Source organism: Halyomorpha halys, unplaced genomic scaffold, assembly GCF_000696795.3.
Source record: "Halyomorpha halys isolate HHAL.00 unplaced genomic scaffold, Hhal_1.1 Scaffold94.1, whole genome shotgun sequence".
In the NCBI taxonomy this organism is placed as follows: Eukaryota; Metazoa; Arthropoda; class Insecta; order Hemiptera; family Pentatomidae; genus Halyomorpha; species Halyomorpha halys.
Window position 1 is genome coordinate 423,466 of NW_027114465.1, and position 17,560 is coordinate 441,025.

General features: G+C 33.0%; 1 long non-coding RNA gene across 1 annotated transcript in view; it reads right to left on the bottom strand.

Annotated features, from left to right (window-relative positions):
- Window positions 1-1,422: 1,422 nt before the first annotated feature.
- LOC106677318 (uncharacterized) overlaps window positions 1,423-17,560 on the bottom strand; it is a 109,055-nt gene continuing 92,917 nt past the window's right edge. Inside the window, exons 6-9 of the long non-coding RNA XR_001342576.2 lie at window positions 10,125-10,299; window positions 9,060-9,153; window positions 4,700-4,890; window positions 1,423-1,644 (exon numbers count right to left, since the gene is read on the bottom strand). This is a non-coding gene — a long non-coding RNA (uncharacterized lncRNA). The remainder of the gene's footprint in view (window positions 1,645-4,699; window positions 4,891-9,059; window positions 9,154-10,124; window positions 10,300-17,560) is intronic.

A 17,560-nucleotide genomic window follows, 5' to 3' on the forward strand; every position in this document is an offset into this window, starting at 1 on the left:
GATGAAAATAATAGATAAAGAAGTAAAAATGAGTTTGGAAAATATATCAAAAAAACTAAAATAAATTTACTAAAGCAGAAAAAATAAATCATATGCACTAATAAATTAATAGCTTCTATAAAAAAGAAAGTTTTCCTTAAGTTGAGAAATAAAAAAGAAAATGGGGGGTTATAATTACAATATAAAATTAGGCTAAGCAATAAGAATAAAATATAACAGATTAACTGAGGTTTAAATCTAATGTAACCAGGGGGGTGGCGTCAGTGAAAGGCTTCCAGATCCTGGGCTGTATTAATGATGACAACAGGTTGGCCATCTTCTCGGCGGCATCTGACTCTCCCTCGAGCGAACCAGACGTACCTCAATCTACCGACTGCCTTCACCTGCCTCGCCAGCACAGTACAGGTGTGTATTGGTGGGGGTCATCTCTTCGCCTATATAGATCCATTCGTCGCTGTCCCAGCCGAGATGCCTGGTAGTGAAATCTCTTTTTACCTTTCGGAGCCTAATCACCTCATCGCGGACAGTCTGGCGAATGAATCGCACCACTATCGCAGGCGGGCGAGGGTCCTCTCCTCTGGGTCTTTTTCTTTCCACCACGTCCAGGTCTTCCGAGCCGAGCTTCACTCCTAATGCCGCTCCGATCGAACATATTATGCCCTCGGGTATTTCACCTGTTTTCACCGGAATGCCCCTGATTTCAAGTGAGTGGGTAAGCTGGCCTTGTTCTGCCTGATTTATTCTAGCTTCCATACTTTTAATTTGTTTTTCAGATTATTATTTTCCATAACCAGTTTTTCCAATGTTTCGTCCTGCTTTTTAGCTGTTTCCTCCATAGTCTTCAGTCTCTCGGAGTTTTCAAATATGACTTCACCCTGGGTGTTCATGACATTTTTTATATCTTTCAAATCGTCGGTAATTTTCCCAATTTCTTTGAGTATGGCCATTATGTTTTCCTCCATACTTCTGCAGGGTACGGCGCTATATTGCCTAGCCCCTGACTTAGTTACATTCTGACATGAGGGGCAATTCCAATTTTTTTTTTATGTTGCGAGATTTCACTATCCGAGATGTTACAACATTTATTATGATATAAAATTTTACATAAGTTGCAGGCTAGTACTAACTTGTCCTCTCTTACGACGACCTGATTGCAGACCGGGCATACCGCCATCTTAGTTTCGTATTTGTATGTTTGACAAATATAATAAGCTAATAATGTTAATAATAATAAAATCTAATAATAAGCTAATAAAGACAAAACTAATAATGATTTCCTTATAAAAAGTAAACATAATTTTTTGAGTGATGAAGGTGGAAATAAAAAAATAATAATTATCGGTGAACAATATTTTTTACATTTATTCAAGTTTTGAAAATAACATACAATATTTTTTTCAAAATCATAATTATACAGTTTTAATTTATACAACATAAAAATAATTATAAGTATATAATTAGGCTTTACAGCACAAACAAATATGTTGGTATATACTTCTTTTCAATAATGTTTTTCTTACTGAAAAAAGACGAACTATTTCTAATCTAAATTATTAATCTTACTATTATTTGTATATGAAGTGCACTTTTAACTTGAGGCCAGGTGTTACTCCACTTTAGAATAACAGTTGTTATTAGTTGACTCTAAAAAGGAAAATTAAAATTAATCAAAAGGAAATTGACTTCAATTGAAAAAAAAAAATCTATTGAATTATTTCAGGTTTATGGGATATGCCAAAGAAAACATTTTTGGTTAGATTAGGGCAATAGATTTTGGTTTGGTATTTATTTAAAACTATTGATGAATTAATGTAGTAAAAATGAAGTGTAGATATTTGACCGTTGATTGCTAATTGGAGAAGATGGTCGGGGTGCGGTCAGTAAAAAGAACATAAATAAACAAAAAAATATTTATTTATGCCATCTTCATCTGGGCTATAGAACTAAATCAGATAACAACCATCATTTAGAGAAACATAAAATTGAAAAGAAATAGTATACTAACAAATTTGGAATTATACAAAATATTGAATTGAATTATACAAAATATTTTATTGATAACCATGGAATTAGACAGTAGCAGATTGATAATTGTGAAAGATGAAATATAATATATGGGTAAGAAGAAATGTATAATATAAAATACGTAAGTAGTGTCCAAAAAAACTGAAAAAAACCATTTGAATCCACTTATTAAACAATATGACAGAAAATGAAATATATGATACAATGGGTTAGTGACTTTTATATGTATAACAGTGTGAATATTAACATATATATTATTTTTTTTTTATTTTTAGTTTTCACTTTAGATACCAGAGTAATTTTAAGCCTGATAGAAAAATTTTTTAACTTTTCTGTTTGAGGAATAGTAACGGAATAGTGAGAGCAGCAGTTCTGAACCTGGGAGGTCTGACAAACAACCAACCTCAAGCTGCATTCAACCAACCTTTATCTGCAGGGAACCCACCTCCGGAAGAGATTCAGCAACTACCAGAAGTCTCTTAAGTGCAAGCTCATGCCACGACGCTAGAATGGATTATGGTACAGCAACTGCCCAGGACCTGGGGAAGACAGTGTCGGAAATAGAAAAATTCACCAGAGAGACCGGAGAATTAAATCATTTTTTAAAAGGGGGCCATTGCCTAATGGAGAGAATAGAAGCAAAGATGTTGTAAAATCTACTAGATAGCGAGGATGTAAAGGCATTAAATGCAGAGGTCATCTGCAGAGTGAAGAGAAGCATCCTCAATCAGATTCAGGCCGATGAAGAAACCCCTTGGAGAGTTATCAAGGATAGATTGAAGAAGGCATTCGGAGGAGGAAGGACATATTTATGATGATCAGGGAGACAAAGAAACCAAAACAATCTAGTGGGCAGTATGCCGTGAAACTTCAGGCACGCTGCAACAGAATTGCAGACAAACTCAGTGAGATGATGGAAACATTACAGGTGCAGGGTCAGATGCAATTCCTATCCATGGTACTGAAGATTCAGTTGGCAAGAGAGCTGGGAAGGAATGAAGGATTTGCAAGAGAGTGCTCGTTTATGGAAATTGCTGAAGATCTCATAGATACTAGCGCTAGAGATGTAGAGGCCCAAATGGTAGGAGAAGAGCCTGGGTGGACTCAGACAGAATATCATCGGCCAAGAAACTTGCCCAACCCTTGGAGAAGGAGAGAACACAGAGATGGTAAAAAAGAGAGAGCTAGTAACACAGAAAATAGAAGGACCCAAGCTAAACCCAGAAACAATGGTCAGCGGGAGGACCGCAAGTGCCATGGGTGTGGAAAAGCCGGACATCTATATATTATGTTGTTTGAGGGCGATCGCCCTAAATGGACCCTCATAGTGCAGTAACTCCTTACCTCTATTGGTCACCACTTTCCGAGAGACTATTGTTCCCAGTAGGAGGTTCCCAATTACGTCCCGAAGATTGAGACTCTGACATGCCACCCGCCTACACTTTTCTCTCTCGATGCGCCCCTGAACTTTCTCCCACAATTTCTTCCTGGCCACATTATTGCCCGTGATATCCTTCCCAGCAGTAACTGTCTCCCTGAAGTTCCTACGACCTCCCTGAAGCCCAAAAAGAATCTCAAAAGGGGAAAAACCACCGTCACTGGGGTGTGTATTGAATGGTTGTAAGCCGGGACAGTCATAGTCACCTGATCATAGCCTCATCTGGTTCCAACCCCTTGTTCATGGTATACACCCGCAGGTGGTCACTTAGTGTCCTATGAAGCCTCTCGAGCACCTAAAACGTCCGCTGATCTGTCCTTCACCTGACACGCCATCGCCACTTTGCTGAACACGTCTCAGGACTGTGAACCATTCGAATCACTTCTACATAAAGGTATCGACCTGTAAATCTCTCAGTGTCCTATCGGTGGTGGGTGGTTGGTTGTTATGGTTCAGACCTTCCAGGTTCAGAACTGCTGCTCTCACTATTCCATTACTGGCCATAATTCAAAGAGTGGAGTTAAAAAGTTTGAAAAAAAAATTTTCTTTCAGGTTTAAAATTACTCCGGTATCTAAAGTTTACAAGTTTCGGCATCAGTTATCTTTTACTGAAGTGAAAACTAAAAATAATAGGAGAGAAAGGAGTGCAAAATGAAACATTGAAGTAAAAACTCAAAAACTGATCTACTCCATCAACTGACATCAAAATAACAGCTGACTAAGGATATAACTTTTATATGTATATATGTTAATATTCACACTGTTATTCATATATAAGTCACTTACCCATTGTATCATATTTACCATTTTCTGTCATATTGTTTAATATGTGGATTAAAATTGTTTTTTCAGTTTTTTAGTCACTACTTACATATCTTATATTATACATATCTTCTATATAATATTATATTTCATCTTTCACTGTTATCAATCTGCTACTGTCAAATTCCATGGTTATCAATAAAATATTTTGTATAATTCCAAATTTGTTAGTGTACTATTTCTTTTCAATTTTATGTTTTTCTAAATGATGGTTGTTATCTCTTTTTGTTCTATAGCCCTGATGAAGACCTGAAACTCAGGTCGAAATGTTGGCATAATTAAATTACTTTTTGTTTATTTATGTTATTTTTTCTTACTGCACCCCTGACCATCTTCTCCAATTAATAATGTAGTAATAATTATGAGGATGAAGATCAAGTTGAAGTAAGAACAGAAAATTTGAAGTGAACTTACATAGATGGTAAGGCATCATATCTTCTTTTATAATTCATTCTTCTTGAGTATCTACTCACACATGATGTGGATTTGCAGTGAGAAACAGATAATGATGTGAACCCAGAAATGGCTTTTTGCTCCCTGTCTGCCTCTTCTGCCTACAGAGGTTACTAGGAGAGTAAGTTTTTTCTGTCAGCCACTAGGTAGCGCTTTGAAACAAAATAAAATTTGAATTTTATTTACAATGACATAACAATGTTGTCAAATAATTTATTATATATTAAAACAAATACAAATCAGAGTTAGAATTTATCTTAAATTCAGTTAATCAAAGAAAAAAATTATTTTGTGCAAAATCTGTAAACAAAATGTGATTTTTCTAACTAAATATATATACATTTAATTATACATTATTAAATTGTTAATAAGGAAAAATCATTGCTTAACAAAATATTATGTCTTAACGATAAAATGTGTATTGATTTTTACCTACATTTAATATCCAGTATCTCTTAAAAAGAGGATCCAAAATAAAATAGGCCATAGCAGTTTGAAGCACTGTTTGTGACTTGAAATATAAAGGTTTATATCTACTATAGATGATGGTATCTTCAGCCCTTCCTGTTGATTATGGCCTCTTGAATATAATTTTAAGATGCCATCAGTCAGCAGGTAAATCTCATTTCATTATGCAACAAACATATTAGTTGTGACTTAGTGCAGCCATGCCTTCTGGATCATTACAAACATGAGAGGGTCCCCCAGACGGCCATCTGTAGCTGCAGTTTAGGAGTTTAGATAACCTCAGAACTGCAGTGGTCAACTTTTATTTCTGTGGCGGTCTGACAAAACAAAAATGACCTCCCCACCATGGTTAGAATAGGGGGGTTCTCTGATGGCAGACATTTATGTATGAGGGAAGAGTGAATGATAGATCTAAGTGCGAAGAAACTAGAAGGGAGTGGTATGTGGTAGCCTATACAAATTACAATTTTTGAACTTTTTTATTGTACCTGTGGTTACCATGGTAACACAATTACAGAAATTTATTATGATTGTTTTCAAAATTTTATTCCTCAGCAGGCTTGTTGTGGAAGGGGCCTATTTTCAATCTCAAACTGGCCTGGCGCATGCACTCTGGAAGGGTAAAGGTCTTTTTTAAGTTGTTTCCTTATACAATATTTTATATTTTCACAGTTTTTGCATGTTATTTTAAATTCTCATTTTATATAAAATACATTTATATTTTAATAATTTTACCTAATGATTATAATATTTAAAATGATTTTGTGAATAAAATTAGACCGAATGGTTGCTTCAACTGTGATATTATAATAGTCCTAAAGATCTATTTCGTTTTTATTGTGCATAAAACAACTTTCTCTTATCACTCTACATACCTCTTTTTAAATGTATATTTGTGCTCAGTTAAATCAAAACTAAACTGCTAAAGCTTATTAGCAAGATTTGAAACAATGTGTAATTACATCCAACTGATAGAATTTTAAAATGAACAATCTTAAACTAAAATTAATTATTGATTCCCTAGGTTAGGGAATTCCATAAATTAATTAAAATATGGAGAGCACAAATTTGATTTGTTCCCAAAAATCAACACACCTGGTCAGCCAGGAATTTGGACCAACTTGTACCAGCCAATCGAAATTACCCATCCACACTCTTGCCCATGAGTGAGAAAGCCATGGTTTTGCTAATGTTTAGTAGCATCTTTATACCTTACACCTTCCATTGAAGTCTGCTTACCACAAAGTCCAAAATTGAATCATGTTAACCCCTTAACCTCTCCAAATGGGAGCAAAGGAGGTCCCCCACGGAACATGTTTCAAATTAGATTTGCAAAATATGCAGTCTGGATCACGTTCATGTGTTCGAGCCTTTCAGGTAACTCTAAAACACCAGGCAAGATAATGAAATAAAATAGTTCCAACAACAAAGGTCATTATAGGGCCCATCTTTTTGGCTCCACTTTTCCTGGCAGCTGACTTGGTCCATTAAACACAGCCCTCCAAGCTACAAAACCTGTAGGGACTATGTCTCAAATGAATTGCTTCTTCTGACATATTGGTCCGATATTTTTTTTGCTTTCTGCATCGCTATGGTTGCTTTTCCATAGCAGAGTCTTCTTTTGTTGTTTTGGTTCGTTTTTTATTATTGTTAATTTAGTAGCACTTTCGTTCAACACTTTAACATTATAAGTGACTAAAACAGGGATGGTGGACCTATGACCTATGGGTCAGACATTGACCCACGCAAACTTTTTAACTGACCCACTCATTGGTTTTTATAAATTAATTTTTTATAAAAAATTATCTGAAAATAAACAGCAACAGATTTCTCATTAAATAGTTTATGTTTATATAAACTTTGTTATGCATTTATATATATAAATAATAATATATATTTTATGTCATTTTCATTACCCCTTGTTCATTCAAACATTTAGTCACCCATAAGGTAGTACTGAAAAAAATAGTGAACAAAATTTGAATGAATGAATGAATGAAAAAATAACTTTATTCTGGGACATATGTCCCCTAAGAATAATTACATGGTTCATATAGTGAGATTTTTATCTGGCGAGCGTTTACAAATTTTCAGATAGTAGAATGAAATTACATTAGTATATTGGCTTTACTACTGTTTATAATGTTAATCAATACCTGCCTATTTATTTGGTTACAAAGATGTGGAGGTTTGGTTATTCTGGGACTGGTAGGACTGGCGAATGGAGATGGGAAGAGAATTCCAGAGGGAGGTTGCACGTATGACGAAGGATTTGCTAAAGAAGGAGGTTCTATAGGAGGGCATATATAAATCATTCGGATGGGATCTGGTGTTTAATGAGTGGATGGATGAACGAAGAGTGAGGAGATCTATAAAATTTGACCCACGTCTCAAAATGGTTCGCCATCGCTGGACTAAAAGCTGTCACGGGTGCCTTCATTGTCACAAACACTATACCGCACTACATCCAGACACTTTTGTTACAAATTTTTTATCAAGTTGACAGATTTAACGAAATGAAAATAATTTTTGCTCCATGAAATGATTGTGTCAATGATCTTAACTTCTCAAAGTATCTATTATTGGTTAAATTTTGAAGGATTCCTGATCAAAATGGAAGTAACCAACGGAAGAATCCGAGAGACCGGATTTTCTTGCAGTAAAAGCCCAGAATATAAAATGTGCTAATTTTAAAGTGAACACCCAAAATGTTTAAAGTAATAAATAAAAAACCCGAATGCTGAACAATCAACTTTATTATATAATGTTTAATATGATATGGATTATATGTACAGAGAAAACTTATCTAACCTTCTTTGAAATAAAATAAACTCACCAAATGCTTACCGCATTTGTGCTGATATACACAAAAACCTAAACTACTTTCATCAAAATCCTTCTTTGTCTCAAATTGAAGAGTTAAGTGGAAGCTTATTTTATTAAATGATTTTTTATTCCTATTATGAAACCTGCAAAATTCAGTTTTAAAATTCTTAAAACTACCACAATTTTAAGAATATGGAAAATGAACCAAGGTACTATGTGAAAAGGAGTATTCGAGATATTAAATTCTACTATTGGACTCCAAACATACTATTTCACATTTTCAAGTACCGGCATTTTTTTTGTTCGTGTTTGCAATAGTATCGAAGCTCAACTTGCAATCGAATCATTATTTTTTTAATAAAGATAATTTAAGCTTATGAAGAACTTCGAAGTATTATACTGAGCATCACTTGAGATTTCAGTTGGTGCCCATTTCCCGCAAATGGAGGTGATTGTCGGGTGAAACTAAAATTAGTGGTCGCGTTATAATTGTGCACGTATAATGAATAATTTAAAGAAGTATAATTACAAGTTTCCTGGCAGTATTTATTTGTTTCATGTTTTCATGAATCACGGGCTAGTTTGTAAATTTAAATAACTCAAAAAATGCAATGTTGTGTCGAAAATTCTCAAAATGTGCAAATTAGTGCAGTGACCCCAAAACGTGGACTGTAAAACCAGTATCAATAGGAAGTTTTTTTTATGATTCTAATTGAGGTTTGGCTGAATTTGAACCTAGAGAAGAAAAATATAATTGCACGAAAATTCGATCTTTAGTTATAATTTCTATTTTAAGGAATATCTCATTAAATCTACGATAATAGTTAAATCTATGGTAAAACTACACTTAATATTTTATTAGTTCACACTTAATATTTCACAATTTTATGCATTTATATTTTCAAGATTTAAAAAAAAATAATAAGTATACATAAAATTTTAATTTTATGAGTGGTCATTCATTTAAAATAACTAGTTTATGATTGAAATAATTGCTTAGGCATTAAAATTATGTAATTTTCCTAACTTCCACGTCGCTGCTCTTCTTAAGTAGATCCAAAGATAGTGTAGCTTCACCAGAGGGAGTGGCAGATCTTAATATATTTGTGATAATTTTCCACCTGAAAACAGATGTGCCGGTATTAACTATACTCAATCTTTCTTGAACATTGGCATAAGTTTAATACTTTCAAGAGATTTTTTTGAATTGTTTTCTTGAATAGTAAGGCATTTTTTCTTGCGAAAAGTAGGATGCAGTTTTTTTCGTCAACAGTGACATATTTTAATCTGAAGTTTATGATTTTTGCGTTGAAATCAATAGTCATCATGCATGAAATAGTTATATATGGCAGAAAAGTGAATTGTAGAATGAGATTGGTAGTTGAGATTCTTTGTAAACAAAGTAAAGGCAACAAATACCGGAATTTATTTCATTTTTTACAATGATAATTATTTTTATAATGATAGCAAAAAAAATCAATTTATGATCAGTCTACATCAGTAAGCACAACATCAATTCGTAGTATTTATTAAAGCCTAATGTTACTTCTTGTTTGCGTGGTAAATTAATTATCAAGACGTGCCTTCTCAAAAAATCGTTTTTTGGCCCAAAGAAAAATGCTAGAGTGTGATTTAATAAATAAAAATCATACAAACCGAGCTTTTACCATTTAGTCTGTAATACCATGAACATTTTAATGATTTTTTTTTACTCTTAATATTTAAGGTATTTTCACTTTTGTCATTGCCAAGTTTTATTATAATTTCTGTGCCCTTCTTCGATTTTTCACTAGATATTGTATAATTTACTTTGAAAATATGACGTGGTTAATTGGAGAATGTTTTTTTCCTAAAAACCGGCACATCTTGAAAAATTGGTAAAATACAGTGCACAATACGTTTATTTAATACAAAGAAACACAAATATCAAATATACAAAAGAATAGAAGAATATAATAAAGTATGACGTCAATATTTGGAAAAAATGTATACTTCAAATGTTTAGCCTGTAAAAATAGTTATGTAAGATGTGCCACTATTCAAGAAAAGAAGGATAATTATGAATTTAATTTAAGGGTCAAAGTTTAATGACCTCTAGACCTATCTTGCGATGAAGAAATTAGATCCCACTTAATGTGCAAAGCAGCCACGAACTTGGAAGATACTCTCAAGGCTAAGATTTCCTTACGTAATGTCGAAGCTGTAGTGCCAAGCCCGTAGTACGGACCCAATGCTCAATGCTTCAAACCCAGTTATGAAACATATATCTGCGAATAATTAATAAAATTATTATCTTGAGAAATAATAAACACACCTTAATCTACAGCGAACTGTTAAGCTTTTTCCTGAAGGAATGGATTCTATATCTGCAATATGCATTACCATTATGTCCATTTTCTGACAAAAATCATTTTGCAGGGGGATGGTTAATTAGTTTTGACAAAAAATCTATTAGGAGAAGAATACATTTTTATGTTCCTATTCCTTTTTTTTTACAGATTTGTTGTGCTTTGAAGTTGTTATTAGTAATTATTTGGAAGAAAGATTTTTTGTTTAAAAAAAATAGAAACTGACGAAATACTTTTTGACCTGGACATCCCCATACAGAGTCATTATACCGAGGTTCCACTGTATAAAGAAAGCCGGAAGTTCCTTTGGATATACAGCTCATTCTTTACCTCTTACGCCATATTTTAATACAGTCATATGGACAGGATAATTTTACGAATTTTAGTCACATCATTAGCATTACAGCTTCATTGACAGGCATCTGGATAGGTTCGGATCAAGAAATAAAATAACATATAATAAAAAAATAAAAGGATTTCATGTGATTAAAATGTATTCAAATATTCCACAATATATGGATGACTGATCATTTATGGAAAGAGCCTAAAGAAAAGGAATTTTTTTCGCAAAGCATTACGTAAGAGGCTGAATGAGCGACAAAAAATGGTTTTAAAGACTATCGGAAAATTTTGGCGATCTCTTCATGGAATCCAGGATTCAGCCTCCTGGGCCAAGGTCAAGGTGGCCAGCTCTCAAAGGCCAATGTGACCTGACTCAAGTAATGCACTTGGGATTAGGCGAGGGGCACTAATTACTACAGTTAGTTACCTAGCGACAGGTCTGTGGGTGGGTCAGCCACGTACCAAACATCTTAGAGTGGAACAATGATTAATTTTTCAAATTCCTTACTTCTTACAAAAATAATCGAAACTTACTGTAATTGTTAGTGAAATTGGATAAAAAAAAATACTATAATAATTTATGGTATTGTAATTATTTAATTTTTTTTTCAGAACCATTGTTACTAAAAATACCACACAAATAGAAATGTACAGCTGATGTTATTTCTTTTCCTGCTGATTGGCAACATTTTAAGCTGGTTTTGAGGTACGTATATGTGATGCACTGCTGAGATATTTGTGATATTGAATTCTTCAGAGTATTAGAGCACACTTAATTTCTGTTCATTGACTAAAACTTTTTTTTTTTAATAATTTATTTATTCATATTTACAACTGTATACACATATATACAACAAGTAAATTTGCTGTAGGTGACATAGTGACATGATAAAAACATGTGGAGAATCTACCCACTGATAGAACTCCAATAACATTTCTAGAGGAGAAGATCTCGAGGCCATCTTCTTTTCAGACGCCTAGGAGGATTATTAGGCAATGAAGGAGAAGCCAGACTAAAACTAAGATCCTAACCTAATAAATAACATTAAGAAACTTAACGTATTTCTGTGTTAAGATGTTTCTTGCAACATGCACTGTTGCCACTGGATTGCATCTGAGACTGTCTTTAAATTCCTGAACAGCGGGTATATAAAAGTCTTCAGAGAATCGAAGAACTTGATTTGCCTCAGTCGTATAAACTCGGGCACCGTATGTAGTTCGGAGAATTCGTGAAGCTGTTCTGTTTTCGTCATTGGCGTGCTTACCATTTTCTGTAGGAGTGTTCTGAAACTGAAAAAGATGTTCCTGCGTGCCGTCCCGAAGATGTGTGAACACAGGTGCCCCTGCTCGTAAGAGCTGGTCTTAATATACATTTGTATATTTTGTTTTTCGTAGAGAAAGAGCCAGTGATAATGGAGCCTTTATGTTTATTGGCGGATTCGCCTCACCTTGTTGTGTATATGTGAAGAGAGTAAGAAGGCGGTCTATTTTAATCCATAGGTAAGCCAAGAGATTAGAGGGCGCAAGTGGTGTTACCCATGGTGAGAGAATAGCAGTTAGGGTTTCTTTCCCTTCTGCAGAGCCAACACTACACAGTCTTTGACGGGTTAACTTTGATAATGATCCGGTTTAATTTTTCGATTATCTCCTGTCATATATTTCCTGCTTTACCTAGGGCTGTAGATCTGTGGCGCTACTGCTATAAATGTCAATACCCCCACATCTGTTTTGATGGTCCAATTTCAGGCCTAGTGGTCTGCAGAATTCTACGGTTTTAGCACAAGAGCCGGGGAATAAAAGGCAGTTATCTCACCCCAATTTTCCATTACTTCAATAAAAACTATGTATAATTACTAGTCAAAATTGATGAGTCTGCCAAGTATAGGTGCAATTAAGGGGGATTAAAAAATGGCGGCTGTATCAAAACCTTAAAAAAACATTGATTTTTCATAAAACTACCAACAACACTATAAAATCTAAGAGAACATTATTTAAAGAAGAGTAAATTTGCTGAAATATCAGCCCTAAAAGAGCTGTTTACGTCCAATAGTTCTCGAGATACAGCTTTTTTAAAGTAAAATTTCTTAGAAATCTACTGAAAGATTAGTAATTAGTTAATTTATTTTGAGAAATCTATATCTCAGGAACTATGTGACGTACAGATGTCTATTAGCACTCAAATTAAAGCTAGTTTAAAGGACTATACAGAAGTTTATGGCCTTTACCTTCTTAGGAATAGCAGTTTTCATGATATTTGCTAAAATAAATTGATTTATAGTTGTTCGGACAATAAATTTGATTTATGAAAAACTTCGTTTCAGAAACCATTGGACGTACTGATGTCTGCCAGCGCTCAAATCAAAGCTAGTTAAATTTAATACAAAATAGTTAATTATGTTTATCTTTGTAGGAGTAGTAGTTTTTATGATATTTGACAAAATAACTCACAAAATGTTAATTTCTAGTTGTTCGTATCTTGTCTATTCTTTTGTTTGAATATATTTTAAGAGAGTTTTTTTTCTTATTTTTTATTTTATTTTATTTATTTTTTTATTTTATTTTTTTTATATTTATTTTAGTATGTATGAGATCATTCATCACTATTACCTATTGCCCACAACTGTGTGGCAGATTGTAATATCTATCAATAAATAAATCTATCATTATTAGTTGCTCGTATAAAATGTTGGATTTTTGAAAAAATATATCTCTATATCCATTAGACGCACATATGTCTGCCAACACTCAAAATAAAGGAAATTTAACTTACTATAAAGCAGTTTATGAGATAAGTGTCATAGTAGTTTCGTAGTAGTTTTTATGATATTCACATATGAATATAAATTTGGCAAATGAAAATTTGTCCGAACTATAAATCAATTTATTTTAGCAAATTTCATGTAAACTATTACTCCTACGAAGATAAACACCATAAACTACTTTATAGCTCATTAAACCAGCTTTAATTTGAGTGCTAATATACATCTGTACGTCAAATGGTTTTTGAGATATAAATTTTTCAAAATAAATTCACTAACTACTGATCTTTTAGTACGTCAAATACAACATTTTTATGAAATGTTGCTTTTTAAAAAGCTATATCTCAAAAACTATTTTATGTAAATAATTCTATTAGGGCTCATATTTTAGCAAATTTACTTTTCTTTAAATGACGTTCTCTTAGGTTTTCTCTTGTTGTTCCTAGTTTTTAAGATATAGAGCTCCGAATGAAAAATTAGTTTTTTTTATCGCTTTTAAACAGCCGCCATTTTTTATTCCTCTTACCTATACTTGGCATACTCATCAATTTTTGCGGTGAGATAACTGCCTTTTTTCTCCTCTTGGGCTCTTGTACTATTTGGAACCCTGATCTAAACGAAACGTCTAACAATGGCGCTGTAAAGCTAATGATGTGATAGAATCATTTGATGAATGCTAGACTAGGGCATGGAAGGTATGGCATGAGTGGTATGGGCATGGGAGGTATGGCTGCATACGCCGTGGCACACCCTGCTTTCTTCATACATCAGAACCTCCTCACAGTGAACCTACAAATGAGACTTAATTTAGTCCGAGCTAAAACGCATTTTTTCGATTTCCATTTTTTAAAACAAAAGATTTTTAATTAAAAAAAAAACTTAGATGAAATTCATTTTGCAGTATAAAACAAATTTCAAAGCTCAGTAAATTAGTAAAAAAGAAGGAACATGAACCAAAACATTTGGTAATTATATTTCTTGGCAAAAAAAAAAAATAATATTCCTCTGCAAAATTAACCTTGTCAGATTATTATTTTTCTGAGATTAAGTAAATAAAAAAAAGTAATTTAACTAAAAAAAAAAAACCGACTACGGAAATAATCTTATTTTAAACTCCTCTCTAATGAGAGACGGGATGTTGTTGCATACCTCCTTTAAACATATTAATGGATTCTTAGTGATGTCTATAAAAAATAATAAAACTTGGTATATTAGACACCCGTCTTCCACATCTGAACGACTCGGGACTCTTCTGAAAACATGAATTCATTTTCTTTATGTTTACCCGTGCAGATGCAAGAATATTCTGTATTTCGCAGTTACATGGGACTGAATATACTTGCCAAAAGACGTAGAGTTTACTGGAAGGAATCCAAATTCTATACCCAATTTCATTATTTTTTATAGACATTACTAATAATTCACTAATATGTTTAATACATATATATATACATATACAACCATATTGGCGATGATATATATGAACAAATATCATCAAGGCGGTCTAATAAAAAGTGTTACTCTTATTTTAATGTTATACATGTTTAATATAGCATATTTTACAATGGAGTAAGTTCACTACTGTTTCAGGGAATAATACTATCAAAACGAAAAGGAACAGGAAATGATAACGGCATTTAAAACTAACCATATTTTATGAAACAGTTGCCATATAATTATTTGATCATAAATTACAATTTCTAATAAGTTAAGTGTCAGATGAAGGAACGTAGAAATAAATATAATATTGTTTATTAAAATCCAATTTTATTGATGTGAAAACTTTTTATTTTATATTAATTGTATATACTTATTACATTTTATATATTAGTTTTTTCTATTGTAGTAATGCTTGTTATAGAGTGCAGTATTTCTCATTATCTACAAATGCGTAGATGAATGATAACATTTTCATAATTGTAGCACTCAGTTGTACATGGTTATTGAAAAAAAAATATAACTTTTACAACTTTAAAATATTCCTTAATTACAACATTCTACCTTCAGCCAGGATTCTCTTATATCAGCTTAGTTCCAACATTATTTTAAGAATTGAAAATTTCTAAAAATGCTTTCAAAAATCTATGAAATCGGCCTTAGGAAAATCCAATGGTTTTAAAACCTTGAAGTCACAATAAATGTTAGGTATTTTTCCTCAATTTGCCATTACATAATTTATTTTTCTAATAAACAGAGTACAGTGAGAATCAATCTATTCCCATAATTTATCTAAAAAACTAATCAACTAATTTTTGCGTCAACGATGAAGGAATTCGTATTTTTTCGAAGGACATTGTATTTTATGACTAGATATTTCAAATATTTTTACAGTTGCTCAGAATTAATAGCCAAAGTTACATTAATTTCAATGAGTTGCAGAGAAACTACATCATAGTTCTTCATGCTGTGTATTGCTGAAAAATATAATTTTTACTTGTTCCAAAATTTTCAACTCTAATTGGAATTAAGCCTACATATTTTAAATGATGCATGAAATCATATATTAATTTAAGTGATTCCACTTCAGCAGAACTCCATATAACCCCAGATCAAGAGTTACCTATGTCTGCGTTCAACAGTGGCGGCTGCATTTCTCGATTTCCAAAGTTTTATTTCGTTTTATCCTTAATTTTTTATTTATATTTATAATTTGAGAAAATGGAGTTTCCATTCTTAGGCATAGAATTGAGTTAGGTGTGGCCTGGGATTGTTTGTATGCTACTGGGATTTATGGAAGGTGTAATGTACCATATTAAATATATTAATATTTTAAAAGGAAATCTCTCGATTCGAGCTGAAATACAGAAAATAACATTTATTGGACTTCGAAAATATCCTATTAAGAATTAAGTACTCTTCAAATGTAAGTACTGAAATGTAGTAAAGCAGCATGTCACAGCCTCTGAATCATATAGAACGAAATATATCTAAATTAAATTCTAAAAATATCTAAAGGATTAAGTCTTAAAACGCATTGTTTCTAATTTCAATAATTAAAAAACTATTAGTTGGTTTGAAGCCATAGTGTCTTCAATGTATAAGTGTCAAAAGTAATCCAATTCAATCGCAGTATCTCGTTCCTTAACGTATACGTTTTTCTCTAAAAACCTAGAAAAGCAGCTAAGGAAAATCATTGGGAGGGTGTTAGAAGAAGAACAATGCGGAATTATACCAGAAAGGAGTGTACTAGACCTAATGTTTGTAATGAAATAGCTTTCTGAAAACCTCTTGGAAAAGAACAAAGAAGTTTATTCTTGTTTTGTGAGCCTGAGCCAAACATCGCAATAGGGTCAAGAAAATGGACGTTGCCAAAGCACAAGAAGAGGACGAGGTCGAAAAATATCTTATGAGCACTATACTTAACATATATATATATAAGGAACAAATGAATGTGGTGAGGTCCAATAACAACAAATAAAAGAAATTGAGAAGAACCAGGGATTAAGGCAGGGCTGCAGTCTTTGTCCACTACCTTTTATTATAGTACTCAAAGTAACACGGCTTTGAAGAGAGGACAATGGAAGAAATCTTCAACCTCAGAATCCTACAGGGTGAATCACAGCTTATACTAATGGAGATGAATACAAGCGAAACTAAAATAATAGGAATAGGAAGAGGGAAGAATGAGAAGGCCGAATAATACAACTGCAGATGTAGCACCTCGAGTACCTGTACATTTCAAGTACTTGTTGGCTCACCTTCATGAAAATGGCTGGATAGATGGAGAAATCAGAAAGAATATCAATGCTTCTATTCAATCAATGCCCGAGAAAGAACCAGGTTTAAAAAGTAGTACAAAATATTATGTTTATCGCTTTACTGACTTAAGCCAGTGTTCGCTGGACTATTACCTCAAGACACAAAAGCCAAATCCAAGCAATGAGGAGGAGATACCTTAGATGAATAGAGGGTAAATCAAGAAGGGAATACTGAATTAAAGTAATAAATACTGCAATAAGAAGTAACCTGGGAGTAAAACCTGCTGCATTTATAACAAAGATGGGCAAAAATTAGCTATAGTTGAAACTAACAGCTAAAAATGCAATTTTAGCGCACTTGCTCAGCCTCCACTGGCTCAT